General features: G+C 45.8%; 1 long non-coding RNA gene across 1 annotated transcript in view; it reads right to left on the bottom strand.

Moving 5' to 3' along the window:
- The window catches only part of LOC125697527 (uncharacterized), a 36277-nt gene extending 17082 nt beyond the window's left edge, over positions 1-19195 (bottom strand). Inside the window, exon 1 of the long non-coding RNA XR_007378835.1 lies at positions 19012-19195. This is a non-coding gene — a long non-coding RNA (uncharacterized LOC125697527). The remainder of the gene's footprint in view (positions 1-19011) is intronic.
- Between the last annotated feature and the right edge of the window lie 447 nt (positions 19196-19642).

Here is a 19642-nt window from a genome sequence, read left to right as displayed (position 1 = left end):
GAGGACAGAATTTGACCTTGGATTTTGATTTGTGTCTTGCCGCAGCTCCATCTGAATTTATTGGAAGAAGGAGGTTCAGCTCCTCCTAACTGGGACCACAGATGTCTCTGCTGGGAGTTCAGCAACTCCAGAAAGTGCAAGGATCCTGCAAGGATTCATTTGGAAAATTGATTATCTTCTCACCTGAGATAAACTGTTTTTTCTATGATCACGTTTACCATATCTGAATAATCTTACCTCCGAACTGTGAATAAGAACTGATCACATTGCTAAATACACTGTGTTACACATTTATCACTTTCACGTGAATGTAAATTCAAGACATTTAATAGTATCACAAGCAATTTGGGTTGATTCCTATTGTCCCTTAAGAGCCTTCCAGACTTCAGTGTATTTTAACTGTGACAGCAGTATATAATCAATATCTGTTTGCAGAATGTCTATAGTTATGTAGGAGAAAATTCCCATCACCCTCTTCTCCAAGAAAATTTGCATGGAGTTTCACATTTCTGTTCCATTGGTGCCACCTATTGGTAAGTGCATATGTCAAACCAAGAAAACAGTCATTTCCTTTGAGGAGCTGTGACAAGGGCTTGGACCTCTCTTCAAGGACGTGTAGCTACAGTCATGATGTAGGCATCATCTAGGACCATTTTGAAGGCAAACTCCCTGAACCCATTGAGGCATTCAGCTCCACTAGACCATTTTCCAGCCAGGTCAGCTCATGACCCAGTGAATAAAGAACTTGCTGCTCCTGAGTTTATCAGGAAGCCCTAATGTTGGCCGCTACTTTTTCCACCTGGGATTAGAGAAGATCTTGGTCCATCCCATAAAGGCAGTTGGTCTCCATTGCAGCCTGTCCAATGTTGAATGGATCAGACCTTCACAAAGATCTTGCCTTCAGGTTTGGCTCCACATGACTCGGCCAGCAAAGTGCCAGCATGGTGTTCACAGTCCTGGGCACCCATCCCAGCTGCCAAAGGGAATTAGTTAATACCATCTTCAGCAGAGGGTAAAAACCCTGTCTTATGCAAGGGACTGATCTCTCTGTTGAGCAGTTACTGCTTTCTCTATTGCCCATCCTCCTCAGCTGGACAGAACAAAAGAAGGGAGAGAAGAGGAAAGTTCCTATTTATTATTATTTAATGCCAACTTATGTAGATCAGTAGCTAATGAAGATTACCCACTTCTCAGGTGAGACCTATCGAGCATCCCTGATAAAGAATACAGCAGTCAGCTGAAGTCTGACAGAGTTTTGCGAGGCAGAAAACCAGCTCACAGTACTTCTCTACACAATTAGGCTTTGAAATGATTACAAGCTCCACTCCAGAAGGCATCAGGAATTGCCTGAAGACACTGTCAAGCTCTAGACTGTGGCTTTGTGCCAAACTACCCTACAGTTTGACCAAAGCATTTTTTTCCTTGGTACCCAAGATATCCCAGCTTGTTGAGGAGGTGTTGACAAGAGAGTGAGAGCAGATGAACTGGGTAACCTCAGGAAAGCCCGAGTCCTGCACCCAACAGACTTGTACAGCAGGACTGGGTGTGCAAGGAAGCATTTCCTCGTGCAACTGAGGGATGCTGTTGGGAGCATTCCACTTAGCACCCCAACTAGCAGCAGGCAGCCAGCGGAACCCAAGCTGCACCAGTCTAATGCCAAAAACCTATGGATAAGTCAGGATGAATCCTGCTGGAAACCCACTTTCTGTGAATTCCCATGCTACAAATAATTAAAGAAATATTGTTTTCGGTATAAGGTGGAGCCAACCCAGCAAAGTGCCACCCAACTCTGTGCTCACCTCTATGCCACCCTTACCAGAATGTACCAGTCCTCCCAGAGCCCCCAGTCTCTGATCCCAACACAGCCTTCCTGTCCCTTACACTTTCATTTCTGTTTCTTTACATCTTTATTAAACTGTATAGCCACTTTGATAGGAAAATTGAAAAGAAAAAGATATGAGGAACAACAAAAAAGCCGTAATTATGAAGATTCAATTTAATTTTAAAGGTTGTGGAAGGAGGAAAAAAAAAAAAAGAAGCAGGAGAAGAAGAAACCAAATTAATTTAGCAGGAAAGCATTGCATGAAATATTGTTGGAGTTTAATAACCATGCAAAGACAGATGATATGTGTGGAAAAATTAGTTGTAGGACCTCATAATAGTCTATTAATATTTTCTACAGGCGCAGAAACCCTTTGCTGAATGATTGTAACAAAGTAATCTTTTTTTTTTTTTTTAAGACATTAAAAAATATCTTCAAAAGGAGAAGACGGCAGCAGTGTACATACTGTACAGAATGGAGACCCCAGAGAGGCACGTTAGATCTCAGGCTAGATCCAGCACAGGCATCTCTGCTCTGCCAAGATGCAAAGGCTCCTTGCTGTGGGCAACTGTCCCAAGTGGAAGGATGACATCCTTTGACCAATCCCTACTTCCACAGCAGGCCTTTTAGTCACTACTACTAATAATAATAGTTATGATAATAAAATACCACCTTTTGCACAGATGGGCCTGCCAGACCAGCCATACCAGCCTACCCAACTGTGAGTTCTTGCTATGGGGGTAAGGCACTGCCATGTTTGGCTCCCTAATGAGATGAAGTCCAGTGGGGCAGATGGATCTCTGTCAATCACTTGGTGGCCCATGGGAACGAAGCAGCACCCTGAGGCTCTGCATGAGCACTAGGCTGATCTTCTACCTCTTCCCCCTGAAAAGCAGTGGCCAGGCTTGCAGCCAATTACAATTGGTCTATTTTGTCATCATGATGCGATAGCAGTGGGCACTAAACAGTATTTTTTCTGCATCAGGTAACCTACAGGAACTGAAGGAACAAGAACCATTTTCAAGAGAGCCCCAGAGATCAAACGTAACGATGGAGTCATCACTGAGCCTGGGGTGGTCTTGAATTTCAGTTGATTCCAGCAGGAAGGGAGCAATAAGATCCCCACCACAGTGGAAGGCTGGAAACTTGGCACTAACACCAAGGTGGGGCATTTTTTGCAAGCTGGGACAGCTGGACAGAGCTTACACCTGGAAGGCCCACAGCTGACAGATAAAAATCACAGCCAGCATCTGGTCCCCAAGGATGCATTTGTAACTTACTGGTCTCAAGGACTCTGCATATGAAGCCCCAAAGCTCCTGCACAGTACTGCCAGACACACAAGGACAAAAAACGCCCAGCATTAACCCTAATGCCCAGCCTTGTCGTTGTGCCATCAGGGATGTCTTCAACATCAGCATTAACAGCCAACCCAAGTAAAACATCACCACAGCTGCACCAAGACAAGGAGTGGGCATGGGAGTGAGGGAGGAGACCCCTCTGTCTATGGGCAGTTTCACTTGGCCCCTTGAAAGGATGTATTTCCTTGGTCCTAAATGGGATTTGCTTTAGCTCCAGACGAAACCCTTAGGATCCTGCAAACTGAACTAGGTCAGTCCTGCAAAGAGAGGGGAGGAAAAAAAACAAACAAACAAAAACCACACAGAATGAAATAAAAAAATGAAATGCTGAATAAAACTAAATAAAAATGAAATAATAAAATAAACCCAGGACAAAGCCGGACTGCAATTCCTCGTTCGGCTTCCCCTTTTTCCTATTTTAATCTGTATAGTACCATCCAGTTCCAGCCTCCCCCTTCCCCCTTTTTTTTTTAAATGCAGTCTAATCCTGAGTGTGAACTGATGTAGTTTGTGTGTTAGGGGGGAAAAAATCTCTCTCTCTTTCTGCCTTTTTTTTCCCTTCTTCTTTCCTTGGCCCAGTTCATTATTTTTCTTTCTTGTCACTCAGTGTGATAGGTTGAACAGAAGTGCACAGATGAGCACTGAAAACGGTGTCACAAGGCCTTAATCTAGTCTTTAATGCCTGACTTCAGAGATGTCATTTATCTTCTAACTGCAGCAGGCTTCCACCAACTTTATCTCTAATAATATATTGATGGATTAAAAGGGTCGGGCAGGAGACCGGGCTGGAAAAATTGCTTATTGACATCAAAATACAGTGCCCTCAACCTGATAAACATGGAGGGGCTCGTGTATCTCCTAGAATAGTTGGCGTTGCTATAATTTTTTTTTCCTAGCATGTTTCTCCCAGGTTCACGGGGTGGTCTGGTAAAATAAACAAACAGAACAAATAAATAGGAAATATAGTTTCTACATTGACACAGCCGAGTGGAAGCCCAGCTATTTCTGTAATAGTTTTTTAATGATAGCACCAGGCACCGCTATTTTATTGCGCCCTGCCAGCTGCATCCTGAAGTGATGTGGGAGGGAGAGCTGCCATTGTTTTAGGGGGTTGGGGGCATAAGGACACGTGTGATGCTAACACAGCCCCTGTCAGTGCGTTTCAGGAGGCTGTTCCTCTCCCCAGTGGTGTAAAAGCAGGGAGCTGCCTCGCAATCTTTACGGCTGAAATTCATCCCTCGCCGCACCTGAACTCATGCAAGGAGAATTAAAGGGAGGGGAAGGACTGGCTGCCATGCAGAGCACTGGCAGAAATGCTGCCCCAACCTGCACTCTCTGCTGTAAACCCAGAGGATGGAGCTGCCTTGTCAACACTGCAGGAGCAAAACCCCAAAATTCAGGATGCCATCCCCTCTCTGCCAAGGCAACAGAAAGGCTCCTCATTGTGTTGCACGTTTCTACTTATCCTGCTGGTGGGGATGTACTTGTTTCAGGTATACCTGCACAGAGTGCGAGGTGGCCTCTTGGTTGGAGCAATGGGGTAGAGTGGTTAATTCCCCAATCCAATGGTCTCTTGCATGGGAAGAGATCTGCCATGTCTCCAGGTGTCTGCTGCACAGTTCCTCCTTCTGGTACCAAAGCCAAGGAGAAGGAGCATGGTAGCTATGGGACTTGGCCACTAGCAGGAATATCTAAATCCATTACATCCCAGCTAATCTACTGTCAGTCCCACTATAGTAGCAAATGGTCATTGCTGCCTGAAGTCTTTGTGACCACTGGGATCTGGGCTTGGGGCAGGTTTAACCGATGTCCAAGCAGCTCACAAAAGATTAAAAGGGGCAGACAATAGGACAGAAAAGACAGCGAGAAGCAGGAGTTCATGTTACTCTTTTTCAGACTATTTGCCTTCTCAGGGAGAAGCTTTCCTTGGCAATTCTGCAACCAAGTGGGAACCCTCCAGTTACACATCACCATGCAGAACTGGCTGGGGAAGGCAGACACTTGGCACTGCTAGGAACAGAACATGAAAACATGCACTTTGCAGTGGGGTTGAGGAGGTTCAGGCATTTGCTGGGACAAACATTGCACCATGGAGAACACGTAGAGCTCGCCCCTTCTTGAGTCCATTGCAAAGTGGCTTCCCTTCCTCTCCTGCTAATCACTCTTGTTGCAAAAGGACATGACTAAAAATCACAGAACTTCATCCTGAGTGAAGTCCCAACATTCTGAGTCTGATTTAGACCAAAACCAGACTGAATGGCAAAATCCTGAAGCGTCCTCTTGGAAGAAGTTCAGAAAAAAAAAACATTGATTAGGAAGCGTCATACAGAAGTCACTCTAATTCCTAAACAGGACGTGGCATTTTGGCCTGGTGATCCTGCTCCTTTCCAGCCTATGCCATAGCTGCCTCCCACATTGATCCATCTGCTTCCTCCATTATGGCTCAGCTCTGTTCACTCCAAAATACCACCTGCCAGGCACAGTGGATGATGCATCCCTCTAACCAACTGCACAGGCTTCCTGAGAAGCCCACAAGCCACCGAGACAGATGCAGAGATAAAGCTTGTCACCAGAGAGAGCATTTCATTTCATCTCCCTGGAAAGAAATTCCATGAAAATCAATCTTCCCACAGAAAATGTTGATTCTTGGCAAAACATCTTTTTGTGATCGGGAATGGCCTCAACTCAAAAAATATCTGAGCAGCCATGGTTACAAAAGAGCTACGTTTTCATTCCCACTCACATTGAGAAGGATTTTATGTGAAGGTAAGCTCAACAGCCCTTAAAGAGTTGGTAAAGTTGTGAATTTCACCATCACAAAAGCTCTTAATTATCAACAGCTCAGACCACTTTGATTATGCCCCAAAACTCAAGCTAGGTGGTTTGGAGCAGTGTCAGATTGCCCAGCACAGGCCATGCTTCCCACTGAAGTGGTCCTTAGCCCACAAGAGATGGGTTCACTAGAACTAACAATCTTACACAACTCGAAAGCCTTGTCTTTCACTGACAGCTGGAAATGACACCACAGCACATCCAACAGGCAATCCAACAGCAAAGACCTCCTGCAAATGAAGATCAGCAAGCTGGGCAGATGAGCTCTGGAAGACCCATGCTGATAGGGTTCCCAAATGGGAAACGGATAAAAAACACCAATGCAAAAGTAAAAGGAAGTGGGAAGACCAGGAAAAGTTAGCCAGATGGCCTCAGATGAGCAATTAAGTCACCAATTTGCTAATGAGCACTGCTCTGGGAGCAAGTGATGGAACATCACACGGTCCAGCATTCCAGATCCTTGGATGGGAATGACTGGCAGGCACCATTACCCCACAGAGCATTGAGATCACCCTTCTGAAATTTACCCACTGAAACACTGAGTTTGTCAGCTCAATTCATCAGCTGAAATGCCTCAGGCTTCTGGGAAGCTGCCTCTGGCCTACCACGTGATGGCAAGAACAACTCTGACTTTTTTTGGCATGCGGAACTAAAGCAGCTCCACCACTTTCCCAGCACCTGCCACTCACTCCTGGCTGCATTTTATCTGTGCACCATGTTATAATTTCACTGTGGTAAGGACTACCACAATGCATTTTTGTCATAGGTAGCTAAAATGACAAACTGTGAGGACTGTTACATTTGCCATATAAATTGAGTAAATTACTGTGGTTAAAAATAGTGATTTAATACCCATATTCTGTTAAGGGAAAAAAGAAAACATGTTGGTTTTTTTTTTGCAAGTGTGATTCTTTACATGCTTCTTTTTTCAGATTCCTTGGCAAGCAGAGAAATATCCCAAAAATGAGACATTTTCTTCATTAAAATGGAATTCTCTGCAGGTTTTTGCACAACTTTGTTTCTTTCCTATTAAATTCCCTGGAAGGCTTCATGGTGACATAACTAGAGCAAAGTTTGGCCAGCACCGCTCTTCCCTGAGACGTTTCACAAATCAACTTTTCCCAGTACTCCCTCTGAATTCCCCATTCCTTTCTGAATTTCCAGCTCATCACTTGTCACTCCTTAAATATAAAGTGGGGCTGGGCGTAGCATTTCTCACTCCAGAGCCACAAGTTGCACCATTTATAAGACCAATGGGTTGCACATCAAGGGTCAATGATGAGATATGTCCTGCATCAAGACCTGCTCCTTCCACCCAAACATGCTGTAGCATTGCTGCTGTGCTCAAATAGAAATGATGTCAGGAAATAATGATAATTCACTACAGAGCAACTGCCTATGAACTAACCCATGGCAAATTCCTACTGGCATCCACTGGACTGTGGCTTTCTCCTCAAGGCTCAAGAGTTCTTCATGGCTTGTTAACCTGCTTCACATGAGAGCGATTTCACCATCTGGTGAACTCTTGCCAGATGGCAATTACCTGGGTTCACCATTTAAGATAGAAAATGCATATCACACCTGGCTATTTTCACCCATTGGTTTGCTCATTACTCTCCAGAAGCCATCAACAGTGGATTGATGAACAAGTCCTCAAAAGGCACGGGCAAGCACATTTGCTTGTTACAGTACTGCATCCTGATTCTTCCAAGCTGCTTTCTCCCTCAAACTGCCTTTCCCACAAAGAATGGTACTGTCAAAACCCTCATTATTTTATAACTCCTATGCCCCTCTTCTCACCTTGTTAAACACTGCGGGAGCAAAGGAGTTCAGTAGCTCTACCATTTTAGCAACACCATTGATTTTGTCTCCCTCTTCATTTATTAATGGAACTACTTTCTCTCTAGTATTCCCTTTTCCCTGATATAATTGTAAGAGCTCTTTTTATTCCCCTTAAGCCTTTCTGCTCTCTGAGCTGGCCTTATCTTTTCCCTGCAAGCCATAACTGACTGTATATTCTTGTTTAGTTCTCTTCCCCTTCTCCATTTTTCACTATAGGTTCTTTCTTTACACTCCTATCTTTCACTGGTGCTTTGTTATGCCACATTGGATGCTACTTGTCCTTCCATTTATTTCAACTGGAGCTGTGGCGCGCTCAACTCTATGGGGCTATTCTGGCATTTCTGGCCTTTTCACAGCCCTCTGGATTGAACACATCTCCTGATTTAGCCCTACGAAGGTCATGGCCAGCAGTGCATGGAGGCACTGGATGAGGGCAGGCTAGGATGGAGCTATCACAACACAGCAAAATCCCACGCCTTGTAACCACAGCATCGCAGGCCCAACCCGCTGGCCAAAAACCCATCCTTCCAACATCTATGCTGTTAGATGAGTTATTCATAACACCCAAAAGCACAGAAGTTCCTCTTTCCCCTCCACCTGGGTATACTCAAATAACGCTAGCACCAAAATTAACATCAGGATCTAGCAGGAACTGAAACGCCTCCCCCAAATCACAAATCCTTTTCCTTCTGCCTTCATTTTAGAGTTAGATCTTGCTTCTTAATCCAAGGTTACACCATTTCCAGCAAGTAAGCTCACAGTGTGGTTTCAGTTGTGGAGGAATTAGAGCCTAGAACAGTCACATGGAAACAAAAGAGTGGATAGACTTCACTTCTGTGAAGTTTCTGATCTGGATTTTACAATGTGAGCATTGCAGTACTGGCAGGTTAGACCAAAGGATTCAGGAGCTATCTTAGTTCTAGGCAGCTCTCCAAGTCTCTTGTTGTTTTTTTCTTTTTTTAAGGGGAATATCTTCATTCCAAATATATAATGGTTTAAAGGAAGAAAAAGAAAAAAAATACTTTTTTCAGTGAATCATTACTTCACCTGGAAAAAAACCAAAGCATTTCATTTTTATAATAAGGAAACACATTGTAATGCTATAACGTGATGGAAAGCACAGCAACAGCAGCACAGTAGCAAAGACCCAGGTTACAGAAGATGAGGATAAGCCCAAATGCAGCAACCATGGACACATAGACAAAAGAATGAAAGACCACTCACCCTTAGAAGACAGCAGGTACAACAAGAATCTCCAGCAAACTTCTCTCACCTCCACTGCCAACCCTTAAATGAGGTCTGGGAAGGGCTGGATCCTGTTCCACCCTTCCAGTCACTCAGGTACACTGCATGCACCTGAGCTCCCCTGGGTTGGCCCTGCCTTCCACCAGGTGCTCAATCACTGCTTCAGGCTGTGACTTAGCATTTCCATTACATGCATATTTCAATTCCACTGGATTTACAGCATGTTCAGATGAAGATCTTCCCTGAAATTGTAACAAATTCACGTAATTCTCTTGCTCACTTGGAACCTATGTTTTTCTATACAAGGAGAGAAACAAGAAATATCAGAAGACAGAGAACAATATGTAGAAGACTTATGGAAAGGGAAAGGGATAGATTTTCATCCTGGTAAATCATAGAATCACAGAATGGTTTGGGTGGAAAGGGACCTTGCTGTTCCAGTCCTTGCCTTGGGCTGGTTGCCCCCCATCAACTCAGGCTTCCCAGGGCCCCATCCAGCCTGATATTGAGCAACTCCAGAGATGGAGCACCCACAGGTGCACCTACAGAGCAACAGTGCCAGCACCTCACCATCCTCTGAGTGAAGAATTTCTTCCTAACATCTAACCTAAAACTCCCCTCTTTTAATTTAAAACCACTCCTCCTTGTCCTATCACTATTAGACCATGATGGTGATGGGAAGAAGAAAGCCATTGCGTTTGCCCAACTTACAAATTAGTAGTTTTGAGTTTAAACCAAGCTAAGTCTGGATGCAAGGGAAGTATTTCTAGCACTGAAGCTGCTGATATGCTGGAACAAGCACCGAGAGAGAAGCTGTAACCATGCTGCTGGAGGTCTCTTTTCCAACCGCATGACGACCATTAGCCTGAAGCAGTATGATTTGTTGCAAAGGTCTTCACAAGGTCCTGTCCATCTCCATTTTCCCAAGTTGAGTCTGCAGAGCTCAATGTGTTTTGGATATTGCAGAACTTGTGCAGCCCTGTAGGTTTTTGGTGGACCCAGAGAGGAACATCTCAGAAAACCTGCTTGGTGTGCAAGCCTCTCATCATGCAGAGCTTCTGTTGCAAGCATCATCCCTGTCTTAAGCATTCATGGGGTTTCTATAAAATCATTATCAAGAACATAAAAGACCCAGGCATGGAAAACCAGCTAGAGCTACTTCCAAGCGTAAGGAGCCCATGGAAGCTGCCAGGAAAGGCACTTCAGGCAAACCCAGCACAGGAGGGCCCCAAGCTGCAGTGCGGGCATGGGGGGAGGCGGGATCCTTCAGGGAGTTTGGCAGCGCTCCGTTCTCCCTGGTGTGTGCAGAAGTTAGAGCATGGCTAATTACAGGAAATTAAAGAGAAAGAGATATAAAGAGATTGCCTGAGCTGTGAGAGCCCTGGGAAGGGCTGGCGGATGTCCCGTGGTGCCGCCACTGCAATTAGGCTCACGGAGCAGTGCTTGGAAGTGGGGCTGGAATGAAAAAACATGAAACTGTGTGGCAGGAAAAGGTTAATTATAACCCATTTGCTGCAGAATCTAATTTCTAGGTATCGAATATTTGAAGATTAGTAAGGCAGCAAGGCCAGGAAAGACACAGCAATCTAGGCTGGAGTGGCAGTGATGAGACACTGTGGCAGAATGGAGTTTGTCTTCAACCCAAGACCGCAGTAAAGGTGATCCTGCAAGGACTGCAGGAGGCTTCTGGTTAAACTAGATGTGCTAGATCAATGCTAGCCGTCAGAAAGCTACTCAAAGCTGGAATAAGTGCAGCAGGCTTGGCTGGATTTGTGGTGCAAATGCTTAGCTGGGCCAGAGATGCTCTTTGGGGTCAGGTCTTCATGGGGTTCTCACTACACTGAGCAGAAGGGATATGGCTTGTTTTGGTGACACTGAGCATTAAAAACAAAATGCAGAGCAGGAAACAAACTCAGATCTTTATCATTTCCTAGCAACTCTTACATTAATCCAGATACCCCTCTGAAACTGCTCTTTCCGGCACTCTGGGTACTTTATTCTTGCGGAAGAGCAAAGATTTTGCATTTAGCCCTCTAAAGATGAGATAACACTGCTTTCAACTGGACACTGCTGAATGTCTCCTCGCTTCCACCATTCCTGTCACCCAGAAACACAGGATGAGTGCATTTCCACCATCTTGAAGCCTACAACAGATGATCCCTTCCCTCCACCCATCCAGGCTCCATATCCAGAGTCACCAGGGGTTTTGTCCTACTAGTTTTCCTGAGGTATATTTCCGGAGCATCAGTGCTTTAAGGTTGGAAGAGCACCTGTAGCAGCAGCCCCAGCATTCCTATACCCATGGAGTAGTCATGGCAAGTTTTTAAGCATTCTAAGGAGGGGGAATGCAGAGGGAGGAGGCCCTTGTTTGCAGACGAAAGAAACAATAATTCCTTCAGCAGTTTGATGTTAAAAAAATAATAGAGGCTTGTAAGCTGCTCTGAAGCTTGAATGTCAGAAGTAGACCCTGGGGACATGGATTAGAGGGCACAATGAAGGTGAGGCTGTGAAATGAGCATCGTGGATCTTTGGGAGATTGTTAATAAGAACACAGAAATGCAAATCTCCAGGAGTTGGTGAGACATCAGCCTGCAGCTTTACAAATGCGTGCGTGGTTCCTGTCAAAGCAAGGGAGATTCACAGAAGACTGGTGAAAGGCATGGGGCTGACTTGGTGCCTGCTACAGCACAGACCCCTTATCTCTACAGCGGGTGGCAAACAAGAGAACCAGCCAAGTACCTCTTCCCATGCAGAGTACATAATAAGGAACTGACCCTTCCTAAATTTGGCTGGATTCATGGGCATCCCTGTTTGGGAGCATTCAGTCACCATATGTAACAGCCTAGAGATACCCTTGCATGTGGCTACGAGCAAATTGCATGTAAATGAGAGAATCCCGACTGCATCTACAAATAATGGGTCTGGTAATCTCCCTCCTCAACCTTTTTATTTGGTTTTACATGGGAATCCAGCCCAAACTCTCTACGAACAAGAGGAGAAAGCTGAACAGAATATGGTGCACTGAATCCTCGCGCAGTAAAGCCTTCCCATCACTGACTGTGAACTGGTGTTGCTCTTTTGTTTCAGATTTAAAAGCTGAAAAGCAAACTCTAATTCCATCCTGCTCCCAGCTTTGTGCTGCTCATGAGGACAGTGAGTTATTACATGCATTTTTCACATAAAGATATGGAACTTTCACATGAAAGTAGCTTGTCAACTCAAGACTCAATGAGAAAGAGCCAATATTTCCAGAACAAGATTTTTCTTGAAGGGTACCAAGTTTGGGCTCTGGGGGATCATTGGACAGAGGGTCATCCAGGACATCCTTAAGACCTGGGCCATGCTCAGAAGTGGCCCTGAGCTTGAAAAGAGCAGACATCTTCCTGAACGGCACCCAGTTCTTGCATACGACTTTCCATTTCTGCTCACTGATGTTGCCTTTGAACATTCTTCTCCCCCAGGAGCTGAATACAAGTCAGAAAGGAACAGCCAATGGACTCTAAATACATGATGCCCTCCAATATTTAGGCAAGGGTAGGAAACACAACCCCGGTCTCCTAAAACTCTTGCTTTTAGGCTACAGTTGATTTGATCTACCCTCATTTTACGGCCCCTCCAACCTACACCCTTTCCAGAGACCACAACCAACAGCAAGGAGAGGATGTGCCACTACACAGGCACCACTGGGTAGGTTTCACATTGTGCCTCCAGAGCAGCAGAGATGCAGCAGACTTCCGCAGGCACATCCCCTCCTTCTTTCTCTTCTGAATCCTTTATTTTTTCCCCTTTCTCATTCTGTCTTTGCTTGCATTTCAAGGTTAAAAAAAGTCAGGATACAATAGTAAATATGTAAGATTAGCTCCTAAAATATGTTAGTAAGTGAAAGCTAAAGAAAGCCAAATGAATTTTAAAAAGGTTTTCTTGAAGCTTAGAACAGAGACAGCGCTTTTGATCCTTTATCACACAATAACAAAAAAAGCACCAAGCGAGATACATATATATAATATACATACCATATATATATTTATATACCCCATGTGCGTGGGTACGTGTGTGTGTGTGTGTGCATGCGTGTATTTTAATTCACACAGGCTTTCCTTTCTTTAAAATGCTGCAAGAAGCTTTTTTTTCTTTTCTGCAGATTTCTTTTTCTTTCTTTTTTTTGATATTTCAAAGCTGGCAGTTCAGTAAATGGCTGGAACTGCCACATCTCTGTTCTTGCTAAAGAAATCAATGCTAATCCTATTACTGGCAGTTATCACCTATCCCAGAAACCGAGGCTAAAAGAAAAAAAAACCACTGAGATGTCAAAGTAGGAAAAAAGCATGGGGGAGGGGGAGAAAGCGCCCTTCATTCACTTTCAAACAGTGATTGTTTTCTTATTTTTGATCATTTTTTCCTGTTAAGAGAGAAACTAAACCACCAAAAAAAAGGAGAAAAAAAAAAACAACCATCTGTGCTCGAATAACATGAAGGGCCTGAATTAAAGCCACGCACACGCATGCAAACCAAGGGATGCTTTGGGGCTGGTGTTGTTACATCGGGGCAGGCAGCCCCTTTCTGAGGAGCACCCCAAAGCATCCAGCCAGATATCTGCATGAAACGTGGAATTATCACATCCCCTAATAGAAGCCATAGAATCATAGAGTCACAAGGTTGGACAGGACCTGCAAGATCATCTGGTCCAACCGTCCTCCCAGTGCCCTTGCTACCACGAAAGCCAGGCTCTGGCCTTCACCTCTGCAGTCGACCTCAAGGCTGAGCACCTCAGATGGCTTGGGTAGGTCACTGCAGCTCATACTTCAACATCTCTGTGACATCTTGGCTGCTTCAAAGCTTCTTTCATCTTTGCTTCTCATCCTGAGCACTCCTCAAATACACTCACTTTGAGCATCCATGATGTATGGCTCAGCCAGCCAGCATGTCCCCATTGCCATCGTGATTCACCTGGTGAATCTCCTGTTTGCCCACTCAGTGCCTCCTAAGTTCAGTGGTCAGCCATCCTAGCTGGGAATTTTAGGGCTGGGACAATGGAGAGCAGCTGCAGGTTTGGAACCTGTGCTGCAGGAAGGGTGTCCAGCTTCTGTCCTTCAGCCCATGCCATCCTCCTCGCTGCCACATGCATGGAGATTTTGACCATTGGCAGGCTGGTACCTGGCACAGCTCATGGATAACAAACAAGAAAGGAGAGAATGAGCCAAGCAGCCATGAAAATAATAACAATAAAACTAGGTTGGAGGTTTGGACAAGCAGGAGATCAGATGTCTGCTCCACCCGGCCACAAGGCAATGCACCTCCTGGCACATGGGTATTTCCTGAGCATTCCTGCACCTAACACAGCATGGGCATCCCTTCCAACCTCCTGCTGTCTCAGCAAAACTCAGCTCCTGGGCTCCCTGTATTCTCTGGAGAGTCAAAGCATCCTTCATCCCAGAGGGAAGGCTGAGGACACGAAGCTGCTCTTTGGTAATAGGGGAAAATGTTTCCATCCATTTTTAAGGAGGCAGAGTAAGGACTGTTTAAGGCTATGGAAAGTATTTCACAGTTGGGTAAAATGAGTTTGTAATTCCTGGAGGAGTCAGCATGGGGTGGAGGAGCCTCTAGGAACCATGAGAGGAGGAAGCACACTGCAGACACCTCATTTTTGGAGCCAGAGACCCAAACAAAATAAATAGAATGAATGAGGAGAAAGGTTTTGCTTTTCCTCTCCTCTGCCCTTTAAGTAGCCTGTAAGTCCTGCTCCTGCAAAGCTTTGCTCTGGCTCTCCCTCCACAACAGACCCCAAAACCACCTGGCCATGCATCTCAGCTTCTCTTGCTGGCCAGCCCTGCTCAGCACAATGTGGTATCAGCAGAAGTGTGAACCAAAGGGCCTGACAGGGACAGGGACAACTGCAACTGTCCAAAGCCCTGGGAGATCACAAGGAGAGAGGACGTGACTCAGGGTGCAGGTACCATGATGGGAAATAGGTGATGTAGAAAAGAAAATGAAGCAGGCTGTCAGAGCCTCCTGAGGATAATAGAAGCCTATTGAGATGCTCACAGGTGACAGAGGGAGGGCAGATATGCACGGAGCTAATGACGCCCTGGGACAGATCAGGCTCACACAGCCCGTGCACAGCGTGTGACAATGCCAGGGACAGAGCAGAGATATTTCCATCACAGGGTGCTGCAATACTTGATAGCAAAGCAGAGGCTGAGGCTGAGCAGGAAAGCGTAGGGATTTCTTAGTGCAGAGAAAGAAATGCATAAGAGCAGTTCCTGCCTCTTGCTGGGGCTTCAGAGGGACTGGGGAAAACAACAAGGGTATGTGTTCATTTATTTGTGGTTGGAGCTGTTGAAGGAAAGCATTGGTTGGACATTCCCACACTGAAATTAGTCCAACTTTGACTCAAAATGCAGGGGAAAAAAGTGCTTCAGTTACAGATTGCAGTGAGATTTCTCACAACTTTAGTGCAGCTGAAGTAATTTCTAACAAAGACCATTCTTGGAGGGGGAGAATGAAGTGGTGCCGTATTTCTGATGGCAAAAGATGAAGAACACTGACATCATTGGTAGGTGAGCATCAGTGGGGCACGGCACCTCGACCTCTGCATAAAAGCAGGGGGAGACTGCAGTGTCCTCACCATGCAGAGGTGTAGGGGAGGAGATGGGTGTCCCCATGGGTGATTCAAGCTGTGCTGGGTGAATCCCATCCAAAGGTTTCTTAGGGTATCTTTGAAAGTCCCCTTCTCAGGGGCATCACTTTATGAACTATTTTCAAACAGTGAGCTATGCTTTGTGGCCTTGTATTCTGTCTTTAAAATGAAGGTCGGGTGCTCAGCTGACTCAACTTGCAGTATTGAATGTAATCAGCTATATTAGCAGAAAAAAATGAAAGCCTGCATAATTGGAAGCATTATTCACTATTTATCTGATATCAGCTCTCCCCCAGTATCAATATTTGGCAATTCTCCTTAGAACTCCATGAGTTTTATGTAGTTCAATCAATGGGAAGACAGCCCTCCTGCAAACGCTGGAGCTGAAAGGCATACAGAACCTCCTGATTAGTGCCTCTAATGAGTGACAGAAAAGCAGCCCCGCATCCCAGCAGCTCTGGTCCCTCTTCCCAAACAGGATATTTGCTGGGATATTTGCTTCCAATTTCATTCACAGTTGGTCCTACGTCTTAAAGGTCAGCAATCTGCACACCATGCCATGGGACGCAGGCTGGCAGCGCTCCAAGGGAGAGGTGGCTCACTGCCATGGTTGGGATTGATGCCACCTCCTCATGCCAAGGGGTGGCCCCCGAGGGATGCATCCACCAGTGCCCTGGGCTTGGGGGCAGAGCAGAGGGCTGGAGGCATCTCCCCAGAGAAAGCCCTGGACCAGAGGTGGATGGGCATGGGAAGTCCTTCAGGGATGTGGGAATCAACCTTGGTGACGAAAGGCCAGCTTGGGAAGGGTAATATCTTGCAAGTGGGAAGGAAAAAGAATCTTTTCTTCAGATTCCCATCTAGCCTCCACGTGATGCCCAAAGGAGGAGTCTGTGCTGGGTCACAACTGGTCCCACAGCTGTGTCAGTGCATGCTCAGCAGAAGCTCCCAAATCCTGTGCTCTTCCCAGCTGCCCTGGGTGGTTTCACGTGTTCTGCTTCAGTCCAGCTCCCCACCCCCCTCACACCTCTGGGCAGCAAAGCAGATGCAAAAGATGGAGCCCCTTGCTCCTCACAGAAGCATGTCCCTGAGCCCTACTCCGAGCCCACCAGTTTCTCTCCTTAGCTTAGTGTGGTGTGTGCATTACAGCCAGACTCCCATCAAGTTGCTAGTGCCTGCTGCTTAAACAAGCCTTGAATTTGAATAGTGAGCAATAAAGAGAGAGAGACACACACGGTCACCTGCACACAGCGAGCCCTGCAGGTAGCAATCAATGGGAGCAGGGGGTGACACTGTTAGCAGCCACACGCTGCAGCCACACACTGCCTGCTGGCAGGCTTTGGGGAGGGGGGACCACAGTGGGGGGGGGGATAAATGGATTGCAATGCTCTGGGGTGTGAGCAAGTGTGGATTTCCCACCCAATGCTGCCAGCACCCCGGGGTCCCGCCATGGGGGTTTTGCCTATGGGTGCATCAGGTCATGCTCTGCTGGCACCTCCTGCAAGGGCCAGCTCTCCTCTTGGGCCCCCACAGCATGCTAGTTTGGTGTGTGCAAACTGCACAGGGAAGAAGGATTGCCAAAATGGAATGGGAAACGATCAGGCTGGATGTGGAGAGGCCATGAAAAAAGAGGAGGGGCCTCCCCAAACTGCCTTTATCTTTCTCAGTGTGCCTAGAAATGTGGTAGTGGCATTTCAATACACTGTTAGCACGTGGCTGGCTCAACCTGGGGACAGATAGCTGTCATTCCTTAGAGAGCTCTAGAGAAATTTGGGTTTGTAGAAGATGTGCATTGGGTTGGCCACCACCACGTGGTCACGGTGGTCTGGTGACATCCATGGGCCCACCAGCAGGTGAAATGTTCAGAGCTGGAACATAATTACCTTAGCATTGACCTTAATTTCAAATGCTTCTCCACCAAGCGCCGCCTATTTACATTTCCACTCCTAAAAACTTTGTAGCAGAAATGACACCGTGTCGTATTTATATTAATTAGATATTCTGGGTTCAGTGCTCGCTTCGGGGTGGAGTTAGAAACCACATAATACAAAAAATAAAATAGAATTTCATGTGTACACAGCCTATAATTTAATGCAAGAGATACGCGAGGTCTTCCAGCATAGATTGCTCTAAACAACAGCATTTTAGTCTCCGTCAGCACAGCAGCAAGGGAGACATTTTCCATGCTCCACTTCTCCGCTATCAGAACATTTGTTTTTTATTCTGAATATTTCAGCACATCTATTTACCTGGCACTATATTTAGTACCACAGTACCAAGATGGCATATATAAAGATTCAATTGCAATTCCCATCTGATGTCCCTTCCCTCTCCTTTTTACCCCCGTTTTTATGTCCGCACTCTGAATTCAGCACAAAGTTGGTGTGTTTAATTTAAAAAGAAGTAAAACGCGCCAGGAGACGCCTCAGACCACTGCAAATCACCTGCTTTATAGAGGCAGTAAAATTGTGTATCGGATTAAAAGTGATGCTGATCTGAAATTTATGATAACTTTTAATGGCATTATAATTTTTTTTCCCCGTGCACTCCATCATGGAATCATTCAGATGCACAGTGCAGCAAGATGAAATTTGTAAGGGGAGAACATTAGACAGGCGAGCATTGAGGCAGGGGAGCGGGTGCTGGGTGAGGTGGGGTAAGGTGGGGACACAGGGGATGTGGTCCATGCCAGGGAGAGAAATATCACCCTGTGCACAGTGGTTATCAAGGAGAGCACAGGGACTGAAATGTGCTGCTAGCAAAGGGCTGGTGTTGTTTCACTCCTTGTGTTGGCTTGGCAAAGCTTGCAGCAACGCCATCCATCCTTTGGCCATAAATGCAGCCCAAGATGGATAAGCGGCTCAGGAAGCACCACCCCCCCATGTCACCCTGTATGGACAGCCTCTCCAAGCCAGCAAGAGGCCAAGCACCAAAGTCAACAGCATACAAGCGGAGGGATCCTGAAAGATGAGGGAATATCAAATCATCTAATCATTACCTCCACCAGCACTTGTTCTTTCTAGCCAAGGAAGAAGAGCACCATGCGTTGTGACCGCAGACAAGAAGCCATGAGTGGCCCTGAATCACTTCTTTCTCTGACGTCTCGACTTTGCAGAGCAAAATGCTCACTAATATCAACCTAGACTGTAATGCATTCGTCATGCTAAAATCAGAATGAGAAGAATTGCATGTACACACGCAAATAGTCAGATTATTAACAGTGGCGTTACATTGAATCCCACTATTTTAATGTGTGTTTATGTAAGAGCAAACTCACCTGTCAACAGCTTGGGGTTCCTCAGGAGGAATAGCTCTGTGTTTGAGGAACCAAAGTGTTGGCACTGTGATCACTTCAGGGATGTGCTGGGAACCAGCAGATGCTGGTTGACAGGTTGTTTCAAGCAGACAGCTGGCAGGAAGGAAGGTAGCTCAGCAGGGTGAATGTGAATCGGGCAGGAGGTGAAAGAACAGAAACTACGGTTCCTACAAAGAAGAGAAAATTGCACTGATACTGGGTGCATGCAACCAGATGTCAGCTGAAAATCTCTTTAGGAATAGCATGGAAAGAAACCTGAATTATTTATCCACTGGCCATTCGCTTTGTAGAACATAAGGGAATAAACACAGTGGCTTTCCCATGCCTCAGCCCCAAGCACACAGTATATGTTGAAGCACACAGAGAGGCATACTGCCTCAGTTTCCACCGTGTTTAAGGAGATGGGGATGTGGATGCAAAAGCAAGGACGAGAGAGATGTTGGCTCTCCAAACTCTGAGATACCACTCCACAGTAAAATATTAACAGCTGTAAGTGATTGTTTTGCTGTATTATGTGAAGTCAAAAACCTTTTGAATCATATTTTGCAGTGAACCTGCCTTTGAATCCATGTGTTTTATCATTCCACAGCAA

This window comes from Lagopus muta, chromosome 9, assembly GCF_023343835.1.
Source record: "Lagopus muta isolate bLagMut1 chromosome 9, bLagMut1 primary, whole genome shotgun sequence".
Taxonomy (NCBI): domain Eukaryota; kingdom Metazoa; phylum Chordata; class Aves; order Galliformes; family Phasianidae; genus Lagopus; species Lagopus muta.
Note: the sequence above shows the minus strand (reverse complement) of the source record. Positions and strands in the feature narration are given on the sequence as shown.